Raw genomic sequence first — 27,365 nt, forward strand, 5'->3', positions numbered from 1 at the left:
ACTTGGTCATTACCGGCGAGCGAATCGAGAATGGCTTGAAGATCGGCAAGATACAAGATACATCAGCCGTGGCTAGTGGAGCAAAGAAGCCTCATTCCGGATTCTCAAAGAAGAAGGAAGGAGAGACCAATGCTATCGCTCAAGGGGGAGATGGAGGTTACCAAATGTCATACTATCAAGTGGCAGCAGTAACACCTAACCCATATCCACATCCAGCGTGTGTCATCCCAACTAGTCCTCCAACGATGCAATATCAGTAACCCTATGCTCCTCAGCAACCTGTTGCTCCGCAACAACAGAACTACTATCAGCAGGGTAGACAAGGACCAAGGAGGCCTCCTAGAAGGTTTAATCTGATCCCCATGCCGTATGGACTTATGCTAGCTCATTTGCTCAAAGATTCGCAAGTTCAGCTGAGAGAAGCTAAGGCTCCTCCTGTACCTCTTCCTCCCGGGTATGATATGAACGCCAATTGCGAATATCACTCTGGGACGCGGGGGCACTCGATCGATAATTGCAATGTCTTAAAGTACAAAGTACAAGACTTGATTGCCTCAAAATCAATATCGTTCAAGCCATTTTTTCCAAACAACCCCGTGTAGGCCAGCACATCTGCAGTACCTTAGTCAGAACAGCAGTAGATTTGAAGGATCGGTACCTGTGGAACTGTCTCGTCAGCTTTTTCCAAAACCAAGACCCTAAGAAATGGGAGAATAAAGCGGATCAGTTCAGCAATCTTTGGTTCAATCATTCATGTATGATTTTCTTAATTGTCATTTGTAACATTCATTTGTAATGAACTCGTTTGTTTTTAAATAATAATGACATTGAAATGAATATACATGTTTTGAATAATCTCATTCGGTCCACTCATACTTTATCTTATCAATATTCAAATGTTGGTTTTTGGAGGAGGATGATGAAATTAAAAACACGAAACAAATTCACTGCTCGTACGCTTTCGAATAAAATCGTGCTGATGATGTAAGGCATTGGTTCAAATCCCAAACACCGGAGGTATAAGGAAGATAATCCCTAGTCAACCCCTTCGAGCCAAGGAGTGGGAGTTTCTTTCTTAAATATAAAACCCTTAATCTCAAACCGGGGCAGGGTAGTCGTCAGTCAGTTTGACCAAGCGTTCAAATTTCAAAAGAGGAGTGTCCTATATGAGGATCAACCATATCTTATCCCTCACAAGAGGTCGGAAACCGCCAAAGTCCAAATGGTCGTCCCTCACCCACAAAGGCACGAGGCGGTCACAACCCATTCAAATCAATGGATAGATGTCACACGATTTGTTTCAGCAAAAAGAAACAAAAAAAAAAGAAAACAAAAACAAAATAAAAGAAAGAAAGCCCGCTAAGTCGAAAACGAGTGACTTAGGCAAAAATTAGGGCATCCCTGTGGATTGTAAATCTGAACCAATCCAGAAAAAGTAGGAAAACCAAAAAATCTGCATACGAGGAATCAAAAGAAAAATCCTCAGTAAGAGCAAAATTGTGTGTCTACAAACCAAACCAAACAGAAGGTGCATGACCGCCACTCCCAAGAACCTCTGGGGTTCATTAACTTTCACTCTCAAATCCCTTTTGAGATAAGAGCGCTTGTTTCAAAGTAGCTGAATGTAGGACTGGAGAACATCACGAAGAGCAGGTGGGTTAGGATAGGTTCGAGCCTTATATCCTTTCCTTCTAAAACCGTGAACCAGACAACGTTACAACCCTTAAAAGACCTAATTGAAGCAAAGGTTTATTTCGAAGGCGTACTATAGTCAGAACGATCGTGTTAAAATTGACTCCTCATCAATTTACTCATATGTGTTGATATTGATATATGTGACATTCGTTATCAGTGATGCATTCATTATATGTCATAATTTCAGTGAACATGCTTGGATTTCAAAACTGCATAAATATGACATTGCATTATCATTCCAAAAATGAACTTGTCTTACTCGTGAATAAGCATCTGACATCAAGAGATTCGCCACAATGAGCGTGAATTGAGGAGCTTGATGATTCCAAAGTGTATAACGCCTGAGACCTCCGTTGAGAAGGGGCAAGCCACTTCTCTTTTGATCACATCAATCAGAATGTCTAAAGACTCTGTCGAGCAGAAAGACAAACAACTTCGAGATCCCGTCGATCAGGAGGAATCACATCGAGAAATCTCTACAAGATTCAGTCAATCATAAGTAGTCTAGGCGAGATTCAATCAATCTCTCTGAAAATCAGAGGAATGCAATTCTGAGACACTGGGGCAGATTCGATTGTGGTAATCCACGACGAAGTCGCTTCCTAACCTGCGATTGGGGAAATCCTTGCAGATACCCAACCAACTTGGGGAAAGACAATCCAAAGAGAGGAAGGTTCTCTCCCTGCCTGGGAAGGCATTTCCGGATCCATCCTGGGGCATCCGAAGGTCTACGTCAGATCCATCCTCCAACAACCTCAAGAAGTCAGATGTCGGGAAGTCATGCGAGACTGAACCCACCCGCCATAAAACAAAAGCCTTGCAACCCAAGCAAAAACATCCTCAGCATTCATTGCATTGTACCGCAAGATTGGGGCATCCGTAGATCCTCATATCATTGCATCAACCTGTCATGCATGATTCATACCATTTCATTCATACATGTCATCCAGCATATCACAAATCTCTCTAACAAGGAAGAATCAAGCCCAAAGATCTCTTGGCACTATTCAACAACCCATTCCGTTGGCAAACCTCTCGCAAAGTTCAATTCTCGTTGGCAAGACCCCTATCTCTCAAATTCTAAAGACCGATCAAGCAGTAATCGTCAGTGTCTATCACTTTTTTTTCAATACCTGTCGGTATTAATTTCCCTTCACTCGTTAGTGTCTATCACTTTTTTCGATACCCGTCGGTGTCGGTATCTCTTCCCCAACAACAGAGTTGTAGATAATCACCCTTTACTCAATTTTAGATGCCATTACCTCTAACCCCAGAGTTGAGAGACTATCCTATACCCAATCTCAGAGTTGATGTCACTTCCCACTCCAACGTCATAGTTGTTGCTTCTTCCTTCTTTCCAGCCTCAGAGTTGTTGTCTATTTCTCTTGTTTCCAACCTCAGAGTTGTCATATATCCCTTTCATATTGACCTCAGAGTTGTGTGTATCCCTTTTCCAACCACAGTGTTGTCGTCCCCTTTTCCAATCACAGTGTTGCAGTCCCTTTTTCCAACCGCAGTGTTGCTAACCACAGTGTTGTCGTCCCCTTTTTCCAACCGCAGTTTTGCCAACCATAGTGTTGTCGTCCCCTTTTCCAACCACAGTGTTGTCGTCCCCTTTTTCAACCACACTGTTGTCGTCCCTTTTTTTCCAACCACAGTGTTGTTGTCCCCTTTTTCCAACCGCAGTGTTGCCAACCGCAGTGTTGCAGTCCTTTTTCCAACCGCAGTGTTGTCGCCCATTTTCCAACGGCAGTGTTGCCGCCCTCTTTCCAACCGCATTGTTGTAGCCCCCTTTTCAACCTCAGTGTTGTCGCCCTTTTCAACCTCAGAGTTGTCGTTGCTTATCGTATTACCCTAACCTCAGAGTTGTATGTTGCCTTTCCTTATCCCGACCTCAGAGTTGTTTTTCCTTTTCCAGCCTCAGAGTTATTGTCGGAATTGTTGGTTACCAATTATCTTCCCAATCTCAGAGTTGAGTATCTGCTTGTTTCCAACCTCGAAGTTGACGTTTACCATTTTTCTCTCCCGGCCTCAGGGTTGAGCAGTTACATTTTTTCAACTTCGGAGTCGGTGTATCTCTTTCAAGCCTCAAAGCTTAGGACCTACTTTTTTCCAACCTTAGGGTTGACGATCACCTTTTTTCGACCTCAGAGTTGAGTACCTACCTTTTTACACTTCAGAGTGAATGTGTCGTGTTAACCCCAACCTCAGAGTTGTATGTCTCCTTATTCCCTAGCCTCATAGCTGATTAGTTATCTTTCTTCAGCCTCAGAGTTGAACGACTGCCTTTTTCCAACCTTAGAATTGACGACTACCTTTTATCCCCAGCCCAGAGTGGAATGGCTACCTTTTTCCAAACTTTCGAGTTGTTGTATCATTTTCTCATTCTCCAACCTCAAAGTTGATAACTGCAAACCCAACCTTAGAGTTGACGCCTACCTTTATTCCCGACCTTAGAGTCGATGTTCAACTACAAACCCAACCTCCGAGTTGACGCCTACTACCTTTGTTCCCAACCTTAGGGTCGATGTCCTACTATCCCCAACCACATAGTTGATGCCTACCCTTTATCCAGTCTCTGAGTCGATGTTGATCGCAACTTTTTCCAACCGCATAGTTGAGAATGTCCACTTTGTACCCTAGTCGCAGTATTGAGGTCAGGATGTTTCGACCCCCAGCAATAAGTGTTGCTTTTGCTTCTGTCCCCAACCTCAGAGTTGTCGACCAACAATTTACCTCCTAATTCACCTACTGTCGTCTCAGTAAGGTCATCTGCCATCTTGAATCTTAGGATTTATGTGGCGAATCATTTTGTGATTCCAAAAAAGAACAATTACCAAGGAGATATCCCCCAGCGGAAAATTCTGTCTCGGTGCCTTCAAAACAAAAAACTTGTTAGTAGAGATAAAATAAAAAAATAATCAATCCTGCTGCATTAGCATACTGCATATGCCATGCATATCTAGCCCCTCACATATCCATTTACCAAATAATATTCCTATTCCCAGCAGTTGCCCTGTGCAAAGACATGTTTGTTCTCCCATATATCCCGGTGAAGAAGACCTCCATGTGACCTATCTTCACATTGCTTTCCATTTGTTCGTGGCGGGCAAATTTCCTGTTAGTCAAGTATTTAATCGTCTCTTACCTTGATTGTCTGAAAGTAGTTGCTATCCATACATTCAGGTCTAAGAAGATTAAATAGGGGCAATTGTCATACCCTAAAATTCTCCCCACCCTTATCATATAGGTCATTAACCCTAAACATTTGCATATCATTTTCATCCATACATTTCATTTGAATAAGCATGGTTCAACAAGAGGCGACACGTGACTTGAATTCATGTGTTTATTGGTGCACTGATGCATCTGGTCATTCATTTCATTCAACCATGATTTAATATGAGTTACAAGCCTTGTGATCGTTTGGGTTCATTGGTTCATTGCATGTCGTTATCCGATTTATCTTTTCATCATTGCATCATAACATTTTTCCATTGATCTTAGTTTCAAACGGATTTCTGATTTCACGTTAAGTCGAATGGATTTTTTATTCGAGTTGATTTTGGTTCAAATTGATGTTTGGGAGTTAAATTGAATTTTTAGAATTTTAATCATTGTAGAATTTTATTTCTTTTTCTAATGGGCCATTTTTATTTAATCAGAATTAAACTCATTTTAATTCAAATTTCATTCCATTCTGATTATCCAAAGTCCATAAAATTTCCAAATCCATGATCCATTTTCAAATCCAATTTTTAATAAGACCATTAACCATATCCATTAACCATTTACAATCAAAAGCAATTCCAATTTTTAAATCCAAATTTGTAACCCGTATCCATTTTTAAACAAAATGAACCAATCCATTTTTTAAGCCCATTTTAAGTATCCAAATATCCAACTTATCCAATTTCCATATCCAATGAGTCTAAACCCATTAAACCATAATTAACCCAATAGTCCAGTTAATCCATTTCCATGTCAATATCAAATGACCCCATATTTGGCCCATGTCCATAGCAACCCATCTCATAATGATTCTAATCCATATTGATATTCCAAATAAGCAATGTGAAAGCTGCTGCAAAGAGCAAACTATAACCAAAAGTGCAGCCAAGTACTACAAGGTGCAAAACGCGGCCAAAGTGAGCAAGTGCAAGCCACATAGAAGCTACATCAAAAGCGCAAGCCAGCAACACGCCAATCTAAAACACAATGCAATTCCAACTGCAGTACAGGCTAGCAACATCAAAACGCCGGTAATTCAAGTGCAAACCGCAGCTGAGCCAAGACTACAAACAAGCCGCATTCAAGCTAGAAGCAAAACGCAGGTCCAAGCGCGCAACGCAGCAGGTCAAAACGTGATCGAAGCGCAGGTCCAAGTGCAAAGCAAGCTAGCTAACGCTGTTAAGCCAAACGGGAAAATGACGTTGATGCAAAAACGCATCCAAGGTGCGTGAGCCAAAGCTACAAACCTGTACACGGCAAATACAAAGCACCAAACGACACCAAGCAACATACTGCGGTCTAAACTCAACGACCAAAAGAGCATAAACGAACAAGTGGAAACCAAGTAAAATGCACATGCTAATTTAAACAACAACAGGCTGCAAGCCAATGCTAAACACACGCCAGTGGAAGTTATAAGCTTCCAAAGAACGATTTCTGAATAAAAAATGAAAATGAAATAACAGAAGTTTTCTAACAAACTTCTAATCTTCACCCTCTCATCATTATAAATAGCGGAAAGTTCGAAGAGATTGGGGGCAGTTTTTTTCCGGCACAAAAATAAGAGAGAAACTATAACAGAGCCACCGTACATATTCCATTCTCCACTGTGCACAAACTCCCTCCCTTGCATCTCAGAACAGAATGAGCCGGAGGAATAACGGACACAGAGAGCAGAAAGAGAAAAGGAGATATTGAAGAAGAACATTAAAGAGAAGTAAACCGCGTGAAGCATACCTGAAGATCGCGTCGAGGCGTGGCCATTCCAGATTTCCTGTTCCGCACTTGCAACGGATTTTTCAGTCCATCATCGCAGACTCGTTTTCTCCATCTATCACCAATAAGCATTTGACCTTAATTCTCTAGTTTCCCTCAATCAAGGTACAGAACGGAAAATCACCGTGAAGAAAATGTATTGACGACGGACGTCAACAGTGTCGCCGGAGGTCGAAGGATCATTGCTTGAACCGTCGTGTCATAGCAAGCTGGTAATCAATTCTCTTCTCTCCGAATCTTTTCTGTTTGCGGCGGAGCAACTCGTCTGAATCTCGGAATTGATAACCTCACATCGCGAAGAAGCATCGCGTGCGTTCTGCCTTGATCCATCGCGCATCAACTCGAGGTGAGAATTTTCTTTTATCGATTATGTGACATATGAATTGATGACTTAAATCCTTGAAGAACTTCCATGAACGCGATGTGGTTGTCCTAACGTGAATCCAAGAACACAAGTGTGTTGAACGGCGATGAGAATCGCGATGTTTGCTCTGACTTTTCGGATAAGCGCTTTTCATCTTGGCTTGGTTTTGTGGCTTTTCTGCATAAGCGTTTTCGGCTCCAGCAGTATGAACGCATGCTTGTTGGTGTTTGGGCTAGGTTTTAGACCCAAGGCCCACAGATCAATCCATCTACTAGTTTCACCCCCTCTCCGAATCCTGTACACCCCCACTGAATGGGCCTTGCTTCAAATCATCTCAGGGCCCAATTGTTTCTTTTTTCTTTTTGTTTGCTAATTAACTTGTAATTACTTAACTAGAATATTTAGATTAGGAACATTAGAATTAATCAGGTATTAGGATATTCTTAATTAGTAATTAGAATGTTTAGACTTAATTAGTTATAGGTTGTTAATTAGAAACTTTTAGAAGTAATTAGAAATATTATTAGAAATTAATTTTAGAATTAGTGATTTAGAATTAGAAATATTGATAGGAAATAATATTAGGATTAGAATATGTTAGAAATAGTTTTAGAAATATTAAGTCTAGTTTAGATTTTAATTGAGTTTAATTAGGAATTTGCATAAATAGAAATAATTCAATATTAACCATAATATGGTGAAATGACGATTGTACCCCTAGTGTTAGAAATAGGATAATTTTGCATGCTTTCTAGTTTAGGACACAATTGCACACACATGGCCTTCTCTTGGGCTACCAGACAATGAGATCTTTTATTTCTTGCAATACCTTGTACTTTACATGTACCCCCCTCCCCTTTCTGATGTACGCACTTACTTGCTTTTTTTATTGCTTGTTAGCTACTCCTTAGGCATTAAGAACGTTCACCATTTCGCAAACAATAATCAAACCATTGATCCAACGTCAAGTGGTCCTTTTCTTAAATCAAATTCATTAAACAAACTCTTGATTCAACGTCAAGCGGTCATTTTCCAAATCAAACTCAAAAACACAATAAATGGCGATTAGGATCGTACATCACGAGCCTTAAGCGATAAAGAAGGGATGAGACTGGAGCTTTCCTACACTCATTCTGAATGCTTCGAACACAAGACGTTTGGCTTGATCGTTTGAGGTACTCACCTTTATCCATAGTCTTTAGTGCAATCCGAAATCAATAACACTTTCTTCAAAACTTAGAAACAATTCAAACGCATTCAAACCTTTTGTTTGAGCCTTAGGGCGACACCATCGAAAACCCTTCTTCAAGGAAATAAAATCAACAAAGCAAACCAAACAATTTCAAAACCACAAACTACGAAGGCTCTGATTTCTCACTTCAACAAGTGGGCATACGTAGGCACGAGGATCCATTCCTTGGCGAGCACACTAATTTAAAATCTACCTCCATCTCCGCAAACCTTTGGCAATCAAACATTCGATAAATAATACACACATAAGCGCAAACATCCTAGATGGTTCCCATGGAGTACCATGGATGTGAGGGGTGCTAATAACTTCCCCTTGCATAACCGACTTCCGAACCTTTTCGTGGTTGCGACGAACATACTTTGGGGTTTTCTCGACATTTTCCCTTTCCTTTGGAATAAATAAAAACCGATGAAGACTTTGTATTTTTCGCGTAGCGACAACCTTACATATCCCAAAATCCGTTTGGGTTTCCCATGCCAATTATTATCCCTATCTGTTAGGAACCTTCTTAAACAAGGTGTCCTTATAGTCGGCATTATCCTTAAACCCATATGTGGATACCTCCATTACTATCCTAAACTCGTAGGGGTTTCCTTTCATCGGTCATAATCCCTAAACCCGTGTGGATTCTCCTATCTGTCATTATCCTAGTGTGACACTTGCATTGCATCTAAAAGAAAACTTTCAGCATATCTTCAAAATTAAAAGTTTAAAAAATATTTTTTGCATACATACACATAGATTTGCACATCCTTTCCACTTTTGCCCTTTTCCAACTATCATTCAGCTAGTAGACTTCCCGATACTCACGACCAAACTCGAAGGACATCTCAAGAAGCTACAAAGGGACTAAAGAAGGGCAATAACCCTTAAAGAGATAAGGTAACCCTTTGTCATGCCAACCACGACCTATCCAATGATTTAAATACAATGACCTGGATGATGACCTTCGTAACAAGGTCTGCAACAGTATCTACTTCAGCAACAACCTCATGTGCTTCATCAACCACAACAAATGAAGCTTGGAAGGAAACTGGACCCTACAACAATATCTCACGACTTACTCATAAGTGCCATAGTAAAGCTATAATCCTTTGGTCCTTCTCCTCGTCCATATCCTCCCGGTTATGAAGAGAATGCCTGGTGTGAATACAAAGTCCAAGATCGGATCGACGACAAACCATTGACTCTTGAAAAAGGAGTCCCATGGTGAACGATCACCACTTATCTTTATAAGTGGAATAATATCAAAAAGTATCCCATAAAGACAGTGGAGCAACAATGAAGCTCATCCATGGGATCAATAGGGTTTATCAGTTCCAATTGTAATTTCTTTTTTGCCAAGTGTTTTTTGTATTAAAAGTTGTACTCTTTGGGAAATAATTTTAATAAAATGAGCATGCATGTTTTTGAAATCAATCCACTCGTTTACACTCTCTTTCTTACGCCATCATGAAAATTAAAATAAAAATCAATTAAACCTTTTATTCTCACTTCTCACCTATTAACAAACATATGAGGAGAATGATGTAATAAACAACTGAATTTGTTGATGTATGCTTTAATAGTAAGACCGGGCTGACGATATAAGGCATTGTTTCATTTTCCTAAACACAGGAGAAATAAGGAGATAATTCGTAGTCAACCCCCTCGAGCTAGAAGTTGGTGTTTCTTTTTCTATTCATAAAAACCCTTAATCTTAACCAAGGGCAGGGTAGTTCTTCAATTAAGTCAATGGTGCATTCTAATCTCAAGAGAATTATCACATGAGTAAGAGGTTCAAGCATAACTTCTTCCTGGCACACATCATCCAATATCAAGGAAGCAATGAAATAATAAAGCTCACAATAGCTAACATGGCAGTCACAACCTTCAAAGTCAAAAGCAAATATCATAAGAGTTGTTTAAAAAAAGAAGACCGCTAAGTTAAAAAGAAACCCTAAAAATTTCACTTAGGAAAAAGTTACGGCATCATGTTTCAAAAAAAAAAATATGCTAAGTCAAAAATTAAAAAGGAGTTGACTTAGGCAAAAGTTAGGGCATCCCGATGGACCACAATTCAAAAGAATTGGTCCATGCAAAAATAAGGATTAAAAAGCAAAAAAAGCAAAAACGGAAACAAGCTTGTGAGTGAAAGTAGGTGACTGCCACCTCAAGAACCTCATCAGTGCTTGAATCATTACATCCATCATCATTATCAGAATTCTCTTGCAGACTAAATGCTTTCTTTCAATTAATTGGATTTAGGAATGAAGATCATCAAGGAGAAGGGGTGGGTCTTAATCAAAATTTGAGCCTTATATCTTTTGTTTCATAAATCGTGAACCAGGCCACGTTATAACATTTAAAAGTCCTAATTGAAGCTAGGTTCACTATGAAAGCATACTCGGCAAAATCGTTGTTAAGTTGACTCTGAATGTTTGTTACTAACCATCTGTTCTATCATATCTTCATTTGTGTCAACCTCATGGCTATATATCATATGTATACACCATATCTGTTTTCCATAACAATTTTAGATTTCAAAAACTTACATGAGCATGGTGTTAGAATTACTTTTCAAAAATAACATTTTTATCACAAATCAATACTTAGCACCAAGGAAATATCAACAATGGTTTGATAAGGGACGTACCACTTTGAGACATTATTGACTAGGGGAAAGTCACCTAAGGATCCTTCCAGTTAGGGGAAAATCCTTATAATCATGGACATATCATCTGAAGATCCTACTGGTTAGAGGAGAAACATTTCAATATTTGACACACCTATGTCAAATAACATCAATGACCCTCATGATCAGAGGCATATCTTTCAAGACTCTCATACTAGGGCATACCAACTCAAGGGCATAGTGAGTCCAATCACTCCAAAAAGTCATCTAATCTGGGGCATACTTTTCAAAGATTCAAATACCAGGGCAATTCATATAAAGGTCATATCACATCATTGTGGGATCCAAGTTCCTTCTCAGGACACTCCTCCAGACCCTAATAATCAGGGGCAGACTTTTCAAGACTTAAATACTGAGCAATTCATATCAAAGTCATACCATAGCATGGTGGGGATCCAAGTTTCTTTTCAGGAAACTCTTCCAAAAAGGCCCACAAATAAGGGAAATACCCTTCAAGGCTCAATAATTATGGGGAAGACCGTCGTAAGGCTTGATCAAAAGAAACCGCTCCAAAAAAAAGTTCATCGGGAGAGTATCTTTCTAAGGGTCGATTATTTAAGGACGAATCTCTCCAAGGCTAATACAATGGAAAGACTTCTTAAGCACATAGTAAATACAAGCTTCTTCAAAACCCATATTGAGGAGAATCTCTTCAAATACCCCAATAGACTAGGGCAACTATGGGATACTTCAGGGACATTCCCTCTCAATACTTTCAAGATGCACATACAAGCTCCGCCATACATCAACAGTCATCAGGTTTGCAACGAATATCGGGAAGTCATGTTAGCTCAACATCCTACCACCTTTTGAAAAAATATCATGGTTATACGTATAACCTCTCTAAGCCCTAACAGTCAATGACCCACCACATGGGCACCTGTGGAAACATTCAAATCATTCTCATCCATTAAACATGTCTCTACGCTCTAGTGTAAAACCATGCATATCATCTCATTCATCTAGCACATTCCCATAACATGAATCTAACATCTACGAAAGCCCAATCCTACTTGGCACCTACATCCAAAAGCTCGACCACTTTCGGCATTCAATACCTCACAAAAGCTCAATCCTACCTGGAACCCTACAAAAAAACCATCCTCATTAATAATTACATAATCCATCCTTCATTCTCTTTTCGAAGGTTCCTCTTAACTCTTCACTAAAAGAAAATAAGTCTTATTCTCCAAATGATTATATCATCCATGGAAAAATGATCTAGAACATCACATCCATGCATCACATCATGCGTAGCATATCCATGAATATGGAGTATTATGTCATACAAACTCAAAACATGCATACATAACATAGCATAACATGCATACATGACATAGCATAACATGCATACATAACACAAATACATAACACAAGCTGAGACTCATGACTCATCATGAGAGTCTGGATCCATCCCCAGCTAAGTCTATAATAGATCTCAGTCCAAGCTTATCCCTAGCTCTTTTTTCGTTGTACCCCCTAGTGAGTCAGTCTTAAGGACAAATCCTCTGCAAGTATCCTTGGAACTCATTCTCCAAGCATAAAATACTTAGAAGCATTGTCCTCGGTATGCCCTAATGGTATACAATTACTTCACCATATCCTTGCAAGTATTTCTTAGGACTTTCCTCGACACTCATGCTCCTTAGGGAACCTCGCCTGGAAGCCTATTCCCTAGTAGACAATCATCTTATGTGACACCAGTCTTCCCTAATAAAGACATCGAGTTCTTCTATCAATCTCCTTTTTACTCCGTTTTTCTCATAGAACTCCCCAACAAAAGTTCTTTCAATATTATTATCCATGATAATACCCTATTTATGGTTCTTACACCATTTTTCACTTTTGTTCTTACACCATTGTTATTCCGTCACTGTGGTTCTTACGCCGTTGTCATCTAGTCACTTCGATTCTTACACCGTTTATCAACTCATTTGGACGGTCTCTTATACCGTTTGTTATTTCAGTTTAGGTTCTTTTACCGTTGTTATTTCTTTCAGTTCTTATACCACTATCACTACTCTCGGGGTTTTACATCAATGATAATTTATCTAGCATTGGTGCTTATACCGAGGACGATTGAATTCTCAATCCCCAACTATCCCAGTACAATTCCCTATCAGGAATGCTTATTCGGCCTCCCCAATAAGTAACCATCTCCATAGAATCTTTTCAATAAATGACTTTCCCCGTAAACTCACTCACCATGAGTCGTCAAAGGAATATATCAATTAGTCTGCCATCCTGAATGATCATTATCAACTATTGAGCGTGTCTTCACCTCTCACATCTCCAGCTTATTAACCTATCCCATACAAGGGATGCGTTCCATCAAATACACCAGGATTTTATCAAAGGGTTACACCGGGGTTTTTCAAGGGGTTCCACCAAGGGTTTCATTAAACAGCTTTTACCAGGAGTTCTATTAGGGGTTTCATCAGAAGTATAAATGATTTTTATCAAGGGGTTATATCAAGGGATTTTACCAAGGGATATTATCAAAGGAGTTTTGTCAAAGGGGTTCAATCAAGGGGTTTTCATCAGAGCATTATCCACCAAGGGTTCACCATGGTTTTACCAAGAGGTTTCAACAAAGTGTTATTATCAAGGGGTTTCATCATGGATTTATCAAAGGGTTTCACCCGAATTTTCTATCAAAGGGTTCCACCAGAATTTTATCAAGGGATTTTATCAAAAGGGTTTTGTCAAGGGATTTTATCAAAAGGGTTTATCAGAAATGTCATCAAAAGATTCCATCAAGGGGTTCTACCAGAATTTTACCAAGAGGTTTCATCCAGAGTGATCAGGGTATTAGTAGAGTAATATCTAATTCCCGTAAAATGATCGGATGCTCATGGAAATCGTATGCATGTTTCACTTATAAGGGTTCAAATTGATCAAAAAGGGTTTCATTAAGAGTTTTCATCAAATGTTCCATTAAGGGTTTCATTAGGGATTTCAACATTTTTTTATCATAAGGGTTTCATCAGAGTTTTATCAAAGGGTTCCACCAGGGTTTCACCTTGGATTTCACCAAGGATTTTATCAAGGGTTTCATCAAAGGATTCCATCAATGGGTTTCACCAGATTTCTATCAAGGGGTTTCATAAAGGGATATCATCAAAAGGATTTTATCAAGGGTTTCATCTAGGGATTATATCCGAAGTTTCATCAAATGGTTCCATCAAGGGGTTCTACCAGAACTTTATCAAGGGGCTTCACCAAAGTATCAACAAAGGGGTCTTAACCAGAGTGATTGTGGTATCACTAAAAATCCTACCCGACTCTAGGGACATGATCAAATGATCATAGGAATCATAGGCAAGTGTCACCCAGATAGGATGAAACTGATCATCAGGGATTAATCAAGGGGTTCCATCAGGAATTTGTCAAAGGGTTTCATCAGGGTTTTATGATCAACGATTCCATCAGAAGTTGTATCAGGGGTTTCAGCAAGGGTTTTGCCAAGGATTTGATTAGTAGTTTTATCAGTGGTTCTACCAAGGTTTATCAAACAACGACCGGAGGGTCGTCAGAGTCCTACCCAATTTTGGTAACATGATCGGATGATCATAGGAATTATATACAAATTTCACCCAGATGGATTAAAATTAATCGCTAGGGTATTATTGGAGTTCCATCAAAGGTTGGTATGGATGCCAATAAAGCATCAAGAATTATTCAATCCTTGCGTATTCCCAGAATCCACTGACTACGTGGTCAAAACTAGAGTCCCTCTCTATATTTAATCATCTTCCACCATGAGAATATGAAGGCTCACCATCATCATCGTCTCAATTTGAAGCTGATTAAATAGGGGCAGTTGTCGTACCCCAAATTTTGACCACCTTTTAATTTTCATTTCCAATTGACACTAACACATCCAGAGTATACCAGTCATCTGGTCAAATGACCTAAAAAGTCAAAGGGAGACCATTTTGAATTTTTATCCCTCTTAGGAGTTGATTTTAGTTTAGGGGTATTATTTAGATTTTTTTTATTATTTTAAAAAGCATAATTTGTAGGAGCATACTAAAAAGGGTATTACTATTAATTTTTGGGAAAGTTAGTAGGGTTAGTAATCAGGATAATATGTCTTATTTGTTAAAAAAAATCAATTAATTAGGGGTAGTATTTACTTAATAAAAGTATAAATTGATAAAATTATAGAGGTTTTAATATTATTAATATAATTAACTCTCATTAAGATATTAGTTCTATGGTTCCATTTTATTTTAACTAAATACATTGGTCAAATTGGTAAAAGAGGATGTCTAAGAAGTAAGAATGGAGAGGTCATGCGTTTAACTCTCATCTTTCCTATTTTTTCTGCACTTTTCCCTTTTTACGTGTTTTAATTATAAAAATCACAACAAATTTAAAATTTGCATTTTTTATCTTTTATTAATTAATTTTCGTATTTTTAATTTATATATTTTTTAAAAATTGATTTTTTCACTTTTTTGCATTTTATTCATAAAAATATTTAAAAATTATTAAAAATAAAAAAAATATCAAAAGTGTTCAGATTCTATGTATTTTGTCAATTTTTTCAGATCTAATTTTTGATTGATTGTACTTTGTCACAATTAATTCTTTTCTATTTATAGCGACCTAATGTGTCCCATAAATATGACTCATTTTCTCATTATTTGGGAGACGACCATTAGACACTAATCGGAGTCCTAAACCTTTTTTAGTGTGTTTTTCTTTTAAGTAAATTTTTTTATCTCATTTATTCTTTTATTTTACCCAAACCATATAATGGTACCTTATGTTTTTTTTTTCTCTTCAAAATTTATTATCATATTTTGTTCTAACTTTTAATATTTCTAACACATTTTGTACATAATACAACCACCTAAATCCATCCATCATGATTCTCTAAATTCTATTGTTATATTTTAAGTGCATTTTTACTCCTTTATTTATCCACCTTTTCTCTAATATACATCATTTTTATATATTATAAAAATTAACATTATTTTAAGAAAAGTAGTAGAGAAAATAATAGCTACTTCTCTATACAAAGTATGCATACATGGAAACTTACGAAAGTTTTTATTCTCTTCTTTCTTCTTAAATTTCGCTTTTTCTTGAAATTATGTTATCAATTGAGTTTGTTGTTTCATAAGGGTCATATAAAAATAATTTCTTTTTAGTTCTAAAACACTCTAATTATGTGATCCACGAGATTGCAATTAAGAAGAAATCTTGAAAACATGTTGTGTATGGTGATTTAAGCACTTCTCCGATTTATGTTTACAAAAGTGATTTTGTTGTTAATGTTACCCATTATTTCAATTCAAACTCTCTCTATAATCTTAATTATTTTTTAAAAACAAAAATACCTAACAAGAACTGACATTCTTCTACATGTAGGATGAGATACGTATGAGATTTTGAGAAATTTTATACAACAGAATCTGGCAGCTAATTATTTAGGTCTGGTTTCTTAAGAATGAATCCATTGTAAAAAACATTATGGGATCAAACAGCATGAAAGTTGGTTCATAGTGTTGTATTTATTCACAAGATTCCTTTATTTATTTCAATTCAAACTCTCTCTATAATCTTAATTCTTTTTTTTTTGAAACAAAAATGCCTAACAAGAAGTGACATTCTTTTACATGTAGGATGAGTTACTGATGAGATTTTGAGAAATTTTATGCAACAGAATCTGGCAGCTAATTATTTAGTTCTGGTTGCTTAAGAATGAATCTATGGTAAAAAAATAGTGGGATCAAACAACATGAAAGATGGTTCATAGTGTTGTATTCATTCACAAGATTCCTTTATTTATTTCACATTTCTTTTGATAGCTAACTGAATATATCATATAAGTTTAAAATATGTATTCTTTGCAATTGTTATGTTAGTAGCGAAAGACAACATCGTACACCCGTCGCGAATCGACCTTCCACACAGCCGCATCGACACCACCTCTACGATGCGATCATCATCACCACCGACCATGTTTTCAGGTTTTATTTTTGTGCTTTATTGTTTCATGAATTGTGTCCATTTGATTTCATTTTTTAGTATGATATGTGTTTTGTTGTTCTGTGAGGAAAATGGGGAAACGATGAGTACGGATAGAGGAAAAATGACTCACTAGATTTTAGTTCCTGCTATTGTGACCTTTTATCTTTATTCTTTCTTCCTCGCCACTGAAGCGGTGTATTCGTTACCATTGGGAATATTGACTAGATCCAAGGTAAATCATACAAAGTCGAGTCGCCACCGCACTTCTATTTATCCAAAGGAAAGGTTAGAAAGTGAACAAAAACCTAATAGTTTTACAAACAAAACTAGTAAAAGAAACAGAGATCTGGGTAAGGGGGTTGGTTATGTTATGGGAAGGTGTTAGGCACCCAAAATATCCTAGGTACTCCTAGAGAACCTCTTTTCACACTTGTTGTAATGTTATTGTTTTTGTGAAAATTTATTGTGCAAACATGATTGAAGAGATGAGAAGAGAATATACAAGTTATTTACATTTTTGTGTTTGGATGGATAAACCCATTACCTACGTACCCTCTTATGAAAAGATTAGGATCAAAACCTTGTAGTTCGGGTAAAAAATTTCAAAATAAATGAGTGGATTGATTGGTTCAAAAGCCCTAAGGTCTTTTGTTATCAAAGGGAGAAAACTCAACCTGAAAAACCACAAGTCCACCATGTGAGGATAACTTCAACATTCTAGTGAGGGGTTAACCCTATAATAAGCATGGAAGGCTTACAATCCAATCACTAAGGACAAAGGTGAGTATTACATCTACCACAAAGATAACTAAAACCTAATAGCTAAAGGTTATGAAAAATTTGATTAAGAAGTGGACATATGGGACCACAAAAGACATTTGAATGGGTTATATTAACCAATTAGAAGTATGTACAAAAATGGTCAAAGTTAACTTAAAGATTCAATTCAAAATGAGTATTATGAAAAGAATGTTTGAAAATCAAAGGCATAAGGCCTAGGTTTCTAATATTGAAACAAAGGTCAAATGTTTGCACAAAAGATTTTAGCTTGGGTTAGGGATGAAGAAGGAAGGTTAATCATGCAAGAGGTGGGGGATAAGGAATAAAGCCACAAACAGGGTTCCTCTCTTGAGATCATATGGATGATCCAAGTAAGTCCCATCCTTTGGAATAAACAAGCACAAGGCAAAAGCAAACAAATAAGTCTCATAAGAGAACCACAATAAAAGGAAACAGAATGCCAATACATGGACTTACATCCAACTCCTAACAACAATCAGGAAACAGAATGCCAATATATGGACTTACATCCAACTCCTAACAACAAAAAAGGAAACAGAATGCTAATATATGGGCTTACATCTAACTCCTAACAACAAAAAGGAAACAGAATGCTAATAATGGACTTAAACCTGACTCCTAACAACAAACAAACATCAAAAGCAAACACATCAAACATCACACACTATATACATACAAGAGGCTCAAACAAAATGGGTGGGCTTTAGTCAAGAGGGGTCATATCAACCTCGACAAACAAGCCAAACTGGAATGGGTAAACTGTAGCTCTTAACCACTAACATTGAGAGTTAGGGTGAAGCTGATCAAAGGTGGTAAATGAGGATGAGACCTCATGCTCTTAACCCTGGCCTGGGTGAGCTTATAACAAAGAAAGCGTGGGGATCCAGAAAGAGGGACCCTATTCCACTTGACAGACTCTGGACAAAGATCTTGGGTACATGTTCTAGAGCATCAACACGTAGTGCGAGCATAAAGAACGACTCACTGAATAACGGGGGATTGGCTACATATCCCTTTTATCCATCAATTACCTCTTCACTTAGGAGGACTTATCAAGTAACATGCCTCACTTGGAGGTCTTTGGCACAATTGTAAACAAACACAAACAGAGCCTCATAAGGAGGACTTTCCAGCAAAATGCCTGCCAAAAAGGTGACAGGACTTCCAGACTACATGAAGTAAGAGAATAGCTACCTAAGTGGTGTGTCAACCATAATCCAAAGCTCAAGCAAGAGATAAAAGCAAGCAACTAATGTACCTGTACAAAAGCTAAACAGTTAATATTTCAGTCACACAAACAGAAAACAGACAGTGAAAGCATCCAACTGTACACAACTCAATGAACAATGCTCAAGCATCAAATGAAGCAATGAGCTCAACACATCAACTTAAATCCCTACAAAACACAAAGAAGTTAGAATTCAAATCATTTGCATCTCACAAAGTGAGACCAAACCAACCATCAATGCTAAATGTCCAAACCTGAAACACAAAGCACAATTAGTGTATGCACAAAACACTAGTACAAAGACTAGGTCCAAAACCAAACCAAATGATCAAAACAGAAGTCAATCTTTTGCATAATGCACATTCAAACATTCAATAAAATGTCCCCAAACGGACCCACCATCAATTCACAAGGCAAGTAGCTCAAATGATCAATGTAAAGCAAAGGCAAACAAATGAGCACAAAATGGACATCCAAATTAGAAAATCCAAATCAAATCAGAAATGTATGCAATGGCTTTGAAATTTTTTATGCAAGTTTCTAATGTCATGAATAAGCAATGTGCAAAAAATCAAATCCAGAAGAGATCCAATGCTATATGAATAAAAATGCACAAATTCAAGGTCAAAAAATGTGACACAAATTGTCACATACATCTTCATGTGTCAAAAACAATGATAGCATATGATAAAAATTCCAAACCAATTATCAAAAATTCATATCACATGTGAAGATCAAGCATGCAAAAAATCAGATCAATTGGATCAAAGATGAAGATTTCACAAAGCATTGAATACAACATGTCAAATTAGCACAACTTCAATTCAAAAATTCACAAATCAACAACCAGAAATCAACAAATCTTGAAAATAATACCATAAAAAACTAGATATTAAAACAAGACTATGAAAAAAAATTGGATCATTTTTCAATTTTTTATGATTTTTTAAAGATGAGCAAAATAACATGGATTAACATGTAAAATATGGAGGGAAATAATATTTTAAATAAACTCAGAATAAATGAAAGCCACATGATGAGGCGCGAAAAACAGATCTAAGGCTCATATTCAAACATCCAAAATGCACAGTTTCATTTATGCGTTGGCAGCACACATCAACGAGTCAAATGCACACATGGCGAGTCAAAGCAGCAAGAACCAATCAAACGCACACACAATCAGCATACATGGCAGACACGCAAGCTAAATGAAACGCATCGTTTCATTAATCTAATCATCAGCACACATCAACGAGTCAAATGCTCACGTGGATCCAGTCAAACGAATCATGGCTAATGGATCCTACACGCAAGGCAAACGTGGCGTACACATATGACAAAACCCTAACACATGAACCAGACGCCGGAGCTAAGCTCCGGTCGTCTTCTTCGGCCATCCACACGGCGGAGATTCAAACAAATTTTCCAGAATTCCACAAATTGTACATCATTCGAACCAGCATTCAACATACGTTCCAAATATCATGTTCATTTAATCTAATTCCACATGCATTTTCCAGATCGAACATAAACATATTTGCAATCAAAACTTTAAGCTCATCATACATGCTCATTTCTCATCCATTTTTAAATCTAATCATATCAGCATACTCCAGGCAATGAGATCTACACATCTATATACATAAAACTGCAAAAGGAGAGAATCGATTTTTCATCACCTGGAAATGCAGGTTGTTGTACACGCGTCCTCAAGCTCTCTACAGTTCCAGATCTACTCCAATATCCTTGACTTGAAGCTTTGTGCAAAGATCAACCGTTGAAACCACTTAGATCCACTTCAATTTCAGAAATCCATTTCCATGAGAGTGCACTTGATCAACTCGAATTCAGGCTCAATTGAACAATCCAGATGATGATTCTTACTCAGAATTACACCAGGAGCAAGAATATGCAAAAAGATTGAAGAATTATGTGAAGAAAATTGAATTCCGAAGAGAGAGAATTTGGAGGGAATTTGAAAATTTGGATCTGAAAATTCTGTTATCTCCTCAATTATGGTTAGGGTTTGGCTTATATATGACCTGTTAATGACACTGAATCCAAATTAGCCTTGCACTAATCATGATTAAGGAGATATGAAGTAAATTGCAAAATTGCAAAAGTGAGCTAGCATGGCCATGCTACACGTGTGTCATACCCCGATTTTGGCCCTGAAAATTTTTCTCCATTGATCACTCGTTTGCATTCTTTCTTCATTCACCTTCATATCCTTCATTCATGTTCATGTTTACTATTTCATATTTTTTACGTTTTTCGCGTTCCAAATTTACATTCATATTTTTTTCATTCACATTAAAAAAAAAATTCATTCATATTCAAGAATTTCCATATACTCATTCATAGTTCGATTACTTCATTCATTCATTCAATCATAATCATCCATGTACATGGCATAGGAATAACTTATAATAAATAAAAAAAACATCACCACATGAATACATGGAGTTTCTAAGATGCAAAGAGAGATCTTAAAACTCTTTTGTGAACTTGTTTCTATCCGCCTTCCAATTATTGAATCTCAAAGGGAATATCCCCTAAACTTGAAGGAAGCCATATCTAGCATATGTTTTGCTGCACCTAGGTGTGCGGATCTGCCAGAATTGTTGCAAGTTCAATTGCTGATTTCTTCCTCTTTTGTGTGGTGATATTGGTGGACGAGAGCATGTTCGATGTGCACTTGAAACTGTGGGCCCTTCGAATACCCTGCCAATTTTGCAAGGCTTTGAAATTCTAGCAGGAGAGCATGATATGATTATAGAAGTGAAGCAATAGGGCGCCACTTTTAGGCTTGTTACAGTCTGGTTTATTAGAATTCCAGATTGGGACATGAATACAAGAGGTTAGTTTCAATGTTCCAAGCTGGAGAAATCATTTGTGACATGTTTGCTGGTATAGGTCCTTTTTCCACTCCTGCCGTACAAAAAAGGATGCTTAGTCTATGCAAATGATTTAAGTCCAAATAGCATCCACTATCTGAAGATTAATGCCAAAATCAACAAGGTTGATGATCAAATATCTTCATACAAAATGGATGCTAGACAGTTCATATCCTAGTTGATGTAAGTGCCAAATTCTGAGCATAAGATAGAAAATGATGTTCCCATTGTTGATACATGTTACACATACAAGATACAAGACAATACTGAAGCAAATTCAGAAAAATGAGTTGCTGAAAAGTTGATACAAAAGACCTAGGAAACTGCTCTAACACAAAACACTAATACTACTTTAGAGGATATTCAAGATCCAGGGGAAGGCCTGCATACTAACGAGCCTGTGACAGTTCATCCGGTTTCACTGAACCTCATGCCAAATAATCTTGATTGCACCTAAAATGAAATAAATAATACCCCGCCGTGGGTTTACATCAACACAGTTTCAAGATATTGCCAATGTTTTGCTTGCACACCCGAAGGTTGGTTTATTTATGGATGCAGCTTTTGGATCAGTTCGCGTGGTTGTTAGTTATCTTGAGATTACATTGATAGCTTGCTACAAAGATTTTTCCATGGAATCCAATCTTTCATCTGGACCAGTAGTATATTTTCTCCGCCAGCAATGTGAGGCTTCTCTACCGTTTATTCGGTCATTGTGCCAGCATGTTCTGCACACACAGCTGCACCCAAAAAGAAGTTGAGCGTGCTCGTAGAAGCCACTTGGGATTAATTGTCCATGTCCCTGCACAGAATGAAAGTATAAGTAGTTTTGTGAGCAAGATGAATTTTGTGGATATAGCAGGTTATGGAGATGCTAGAAGGAAAAACGATGAAAGTCGAGTTCTCTTTCGGGAAAGTAAACTCACACGCATGTTGCAGGACTCTTTGAGGGGAACTAGCAAAGTCTTGTTGGTTTCGTGCTTGAACCCATCATTTTTCCAAGACAGTGTGTACATGCTTAGCCTAGCATCACGGTCATGTCAAAGGTCTCATCGGACGCCCCTTGATTCCACGATGAAAACTGCAAGTTCAACAAGACAAAAAACTTAGATTCCACAAAGAAAAGTGCAAGTTCAGAAAGACAGACACTAGGTTGCAAGATTGGTCAAATCAGAATTAAAAGTATATGGAGAATGGTCGATGCTGGTAGTGCTCGCTTCAACTGGACATTTGAATTTATTTGCTGAAGGTAGAACTGTCGAGCAAAAAGTTCTCGAGTCAAATCCCATCCTAATAAATCGGCAGGTGCAACAGACAAGGAGACAAAATTAATCATCTACTTCAGATGTCGTGCCTAGTGTTGTTCCTAGCAGTATGGAACCATTGGTTGTGGAAAAGCGCACAGGAATCAATAATTCTCCTCAATTTCCTATAACAAAACTGCTAACGAATCTTGATCGTTCAAACACGCGTGTGCATCCTAAGCCATCCAATGTTAAGAAACCGAATGCCAGGAATCATACTGAAAAACATAATGTAAACAAAGGTTCATCCACTTCACCTGCCTTGCCAAATATGAGAAGTTCCAAGCATGTTGCAGAACCAAAACAGACTTGCTGGATGCGCATAAACCTGTACTTGACCTCATACCTAGCAAAAACATTGAAATCACAAGGCAAAATCATACCAAGGCCATAAGTTTCTTGAGTCATTAAAACAGGCTGAGTCCAGGCTAATGCCAGCTTGACGCAACATAACAGGCAATACGGTCATACCTATGAATTTTTGACGACCGATAGAAGTCATCATCAGGAAATCACGATGCTTCCACTGAAGAAATTTCAATCCAAAATCACGATCCAGAATCCCTGTGATAACCGAAGCTACTCTTGTTTTAACCAATCTTCACTGCAGTAAACAAAATAATTACCAAGTCGGTTAAATTTCAAGAAAATACCCGGAATGGAATTAAGACAAAAAACGAAGAAGAAAGCATGAGTTCAGAATACCATTTTTGAATTTAGCATCAAAGAGACCAATCTGATTTTGAGCACATCAAAAGTAGTTTGCAGAGATACTCTTTTGAACTCCATACCAAGCTGAAAACCCTAAAGCTGCAGAATATAAAGAGAGAAAAAGAAGAATCAGGAGAGGACGAAAAATTGGAGGCGGACAAAAACACCACAAGAAAACCCTAATCCCACAATCAAAAACAAACCTGTTTTGAAGAGGCGAAGGAATGAGGTTTAAACTTCATCGTTGTCGTCGTCACCGCCGAAGGTGAGCTCTTTCTTTGTTTCAGCTATGGATTCTTGCATGATTCAGAGTGATTGAGTGAGACGTGAGAGATTGGGAACGGAATGAGAGATGGTGAGCGAAAGTGTAAGCGCGTTTGAGAGAGCAATCTTGTGAGCGATTTTGAGAGCGACTGAGAGAGGTGAGTGATTGTGAGAGAGACGCGATTGAAGAGTTTGAGGGAGGTGTGAGATAGAGATAGTCTGAGAACGAAGGTGAGGATGGAGGACGACTGAGTTCACTTTTCCATTTCTTTTTTTTTAATTATTTATTTGCTTTTTATTAAGCAGACAATTAAATCTCACTAAGTGACCGTTTAGATTTCTCATTTGGTCATTAATAGTGGTTTGTTGGTATTAGTTTTAGTTAAATGCTAGTTTGTGTTCCCAATCCTTAATCTTTTGAACCCAACAGCCAGGCGGCTAGGGTCACCTTTTGGGATTCCTCCATTTTATTTTAATTAATCGTCCATTAAATAGACCACCCCATTTTTATTTTTATTTTAATTCATACTTTAATCTATTCTGGTTTATATATCTAAGTTGTTATTTAAATAATAACTAATCATAAATGGCCTAGTGGAGAGAGGTTAGTTTCATAGTCTTAAGTGGAGTGAGTTCGATACCTATATGTAGCATTTTATTTCTTTTAGCATTCATTTTTTTTATGTTTATGTTTTATTATAATTTCTCCTATACTCATAGTTTCATTATTGTTTAATAACACAAATTTGATTTCTTTTAATTTCATCATCCATTCAAAACCGTTTTAAACTATTAAAATCACACTTTTCTCGATTCAATGTCGAGCCCATTTCCATACCCTTGTAAGTCGATTGCTTTTAAGCATCGCCATCAACCTCACATAGCTTACTCTTGGGCTTTCTTACAATGAGCCGGTTCTCTTGCACTTACACTCATACATTGCATTATTTGTTGTTTGGGCCTGATTTAATTATTTCATGATTTTTGAATCCCCATTTGACAAAATGTACCCCACTCCCCCGATGTGTAATAATTTTGTACCATTTTATTTCTTTATTTGTTTGACTGTTTAGTTAGATACTAACACAAGAATAAAATCAACCATTTCCAAAAAATACAAAAATATGACTCGACCCAACGTCGAGTATTTTCTCAATAAACGAATTAATTCATTTCTCCCTCCTATTCTATTCCATTTCTTTCAAACTTTCATCAAACGCTTGATTCAACGTCAAGCCATTTTTTCTAATAAAAAACTCAAAAAAATATTAATTTATAGTTAAGACTTTTTCAATAAGATGGAAGTGGAACGTGGTGTATACCACGCACTCCTGAGACTAGGATCCGAGATGTATATCTCGCCAATTCTAGATCTCGCCATCATCCAAGTTTATCCACTTTGTTTTCTCTCAAACACTCATTCAAATTTCTCTTGAACGTCCATCAATACTTGATCTAGTGTCAAGTCATTTTTCACAACAAAATTCAAAATACTTAATTCCTATCTTAACCTCTTTCAATAAAGGTGGAAATGGAACATGGTGTATACCGTGCACTCCTGAGATTAAGATTCGAGACGTATGCCTCGCCTATCTTAGCTCTCGCAATCGTCTAAAATTGTCAATGCGGTTTCTTCAAACCCTTTCTCAATCAAATTCCAAAATACTTAATTCCTATCTTAACCTCTTTTAATAAAGATGGAAATGGAACATGGTGTATACCATGCACTCCTGAGGCTAGGATTTGAGATGTATATCTCGCTCATCCAAGTTCTCGCCATCACTCAAAATACATCCAACCAATCAAACTCTTTCTGGCCGCCGTGCGATTAATAAAAAACCTTTTTCATAAACGAAAGATATATTGTCTTAAGTGATACAAAACAATGTTTCGGCCACGATTGTTGAGTAGAGATAAATGACGCTTTTCCGAATGTAGATTTATAAATCCGTTCAATGTGTGGTATGCGTCCACTCCTCATCTGTTTTGGGTAAAACAATGTTTTCGTCGATTAATACAGTATAGCTTTCGCTAAAATCGACCAACAAACAAACATTTTTCTATCTAGAACTACGTAAGCCTTGATTTCTCTTTTGAGATACGTAGGAGCATGATTTATAAATCTTGTCAGGCCCACTAATAAAAAACTTAGGTTTAGTCATTCGTCAAAAAAATCCAAAAAACATTCTCTTCCTTTCTTTCTTTCCCACCTAATAATTCGAAAAGCCTAACATTTCAAACTAACATTAATGCACACAACTGACCTAATGGTTCCCGTTGAGTACAACGGACGTAAGGGGTGCTAATACCTTCCCCTTGCGTAATCGACTCCCGAACCTTGATATTGGTTGCGATGACCATATCTTATCCTTTCTTTTGTCTTGGGTTTTATCGATATTCCCCCTTTCCTTTTTAGGAATAAATAAAGTTCGGTGGCGACTCTGTTCAGTCCATCATTGCGAGCGTGCGATTGCGCTTCGCTTTGTAGTCGTATCCCCATTTTTTCGAGGTGCGACAACGTGAACAGTGCTCATGCAAGCTTGAATTCACTTAAAATCAACCAATAATCAACATGGAATTGGTATTTTGCTTGTATCATAAGCCAATTTTGAATTGTAGAAATTCCCTCCATTTTGCCCATGTGTGAACTAGTGAGCATAAAAGCCTCTCCCATGCATGGAAAAGCACATTTTGGAATCTCTTGGTCATGAAGAGCATTTTGCAAAAAGAATGGACCAAATTGGAGCTTTGTATCAAAAGTTAAGCCATTTTGAATTTCCATGTACACTTTGTAACCAAATGACCATAACTTCTCAACCATTCATCATATGGACATGAATTAGAACTTTTTGGAAAGGGTAGACAAAGATCTACAACTTTCATGTTCACCTAAAATCCATTTGAAGCTTCTTTGATGTTGGAAAATAAAGTTGAATGTGAACCAAAAACTTGCCATTTTGAAACTTTGAATTACAGGTCATTTTCCATTTATAGTAACATTTGCCATGACCTTTGAATCTTCAAGATGGATGTTTAAAAATGATGAATAGGACTCTTTTGAACATGATTGAGGTGTCTCAACTCATTTCCCCACCTCATAGCCCTCAGTTGACTGTACAGTTGACTTTTGGTCCTCAGATGACCTTGACATGCTTTGATGAACTTGAGCCTTTACCACTTGGG

General features: G+C 37.5%; 1 long non-coding RNA gene across 2 annotated transcripts; it reads right to left on the bottom strand.

Moving 5' to 3' along the window:
* Positions 1–21,548: 21,548 nt before the first annotated feature.
* LOC127106864 (uncharacterized) lies at positions 21,549–24,450 on the bottom strand. Of its 2 annotated transcripts, XR_007795520.1 has the most exons (6): positions 24,122–24,450; positions 23,913–24,017; positions 23,679–23,811; positions 23,465–23,553; positions 22,830–22,984; positions 21,549–22,705 (listed from the first exon to the last, which is right to left on the bottom strand). It is a non-coding gene; the product is annotated as an uncharacterized LOC127106864 (long non-coding RNA). The 2 variants fall into 2 exon arrangements; XR_007795519.1 differs by having other exon boundaries at positions 21,552–22,705; positions 22,830–23,553.
* Between the last annotated feature and the right edge of the window lie 2,915 nt (positions 24,451–27,365).

The sequence above is a fragment of the Lathyrus oleraceus genome, chromosome 7 (assembly GCF_024323335.1).
Source record: "Lathyrus oleraceus cultivar Zhongwan6 chromosome 7, CAAS_Psat_ZW6_1.0, whole genome shotgun sequence".
Taxonomy (NCBI): Eukaryota; Viridiplantae; Streptophyta; class Magnoliopsida; order Fabales; family Fabaceae; genus Lathyrus; species Lathyrus oleraceus.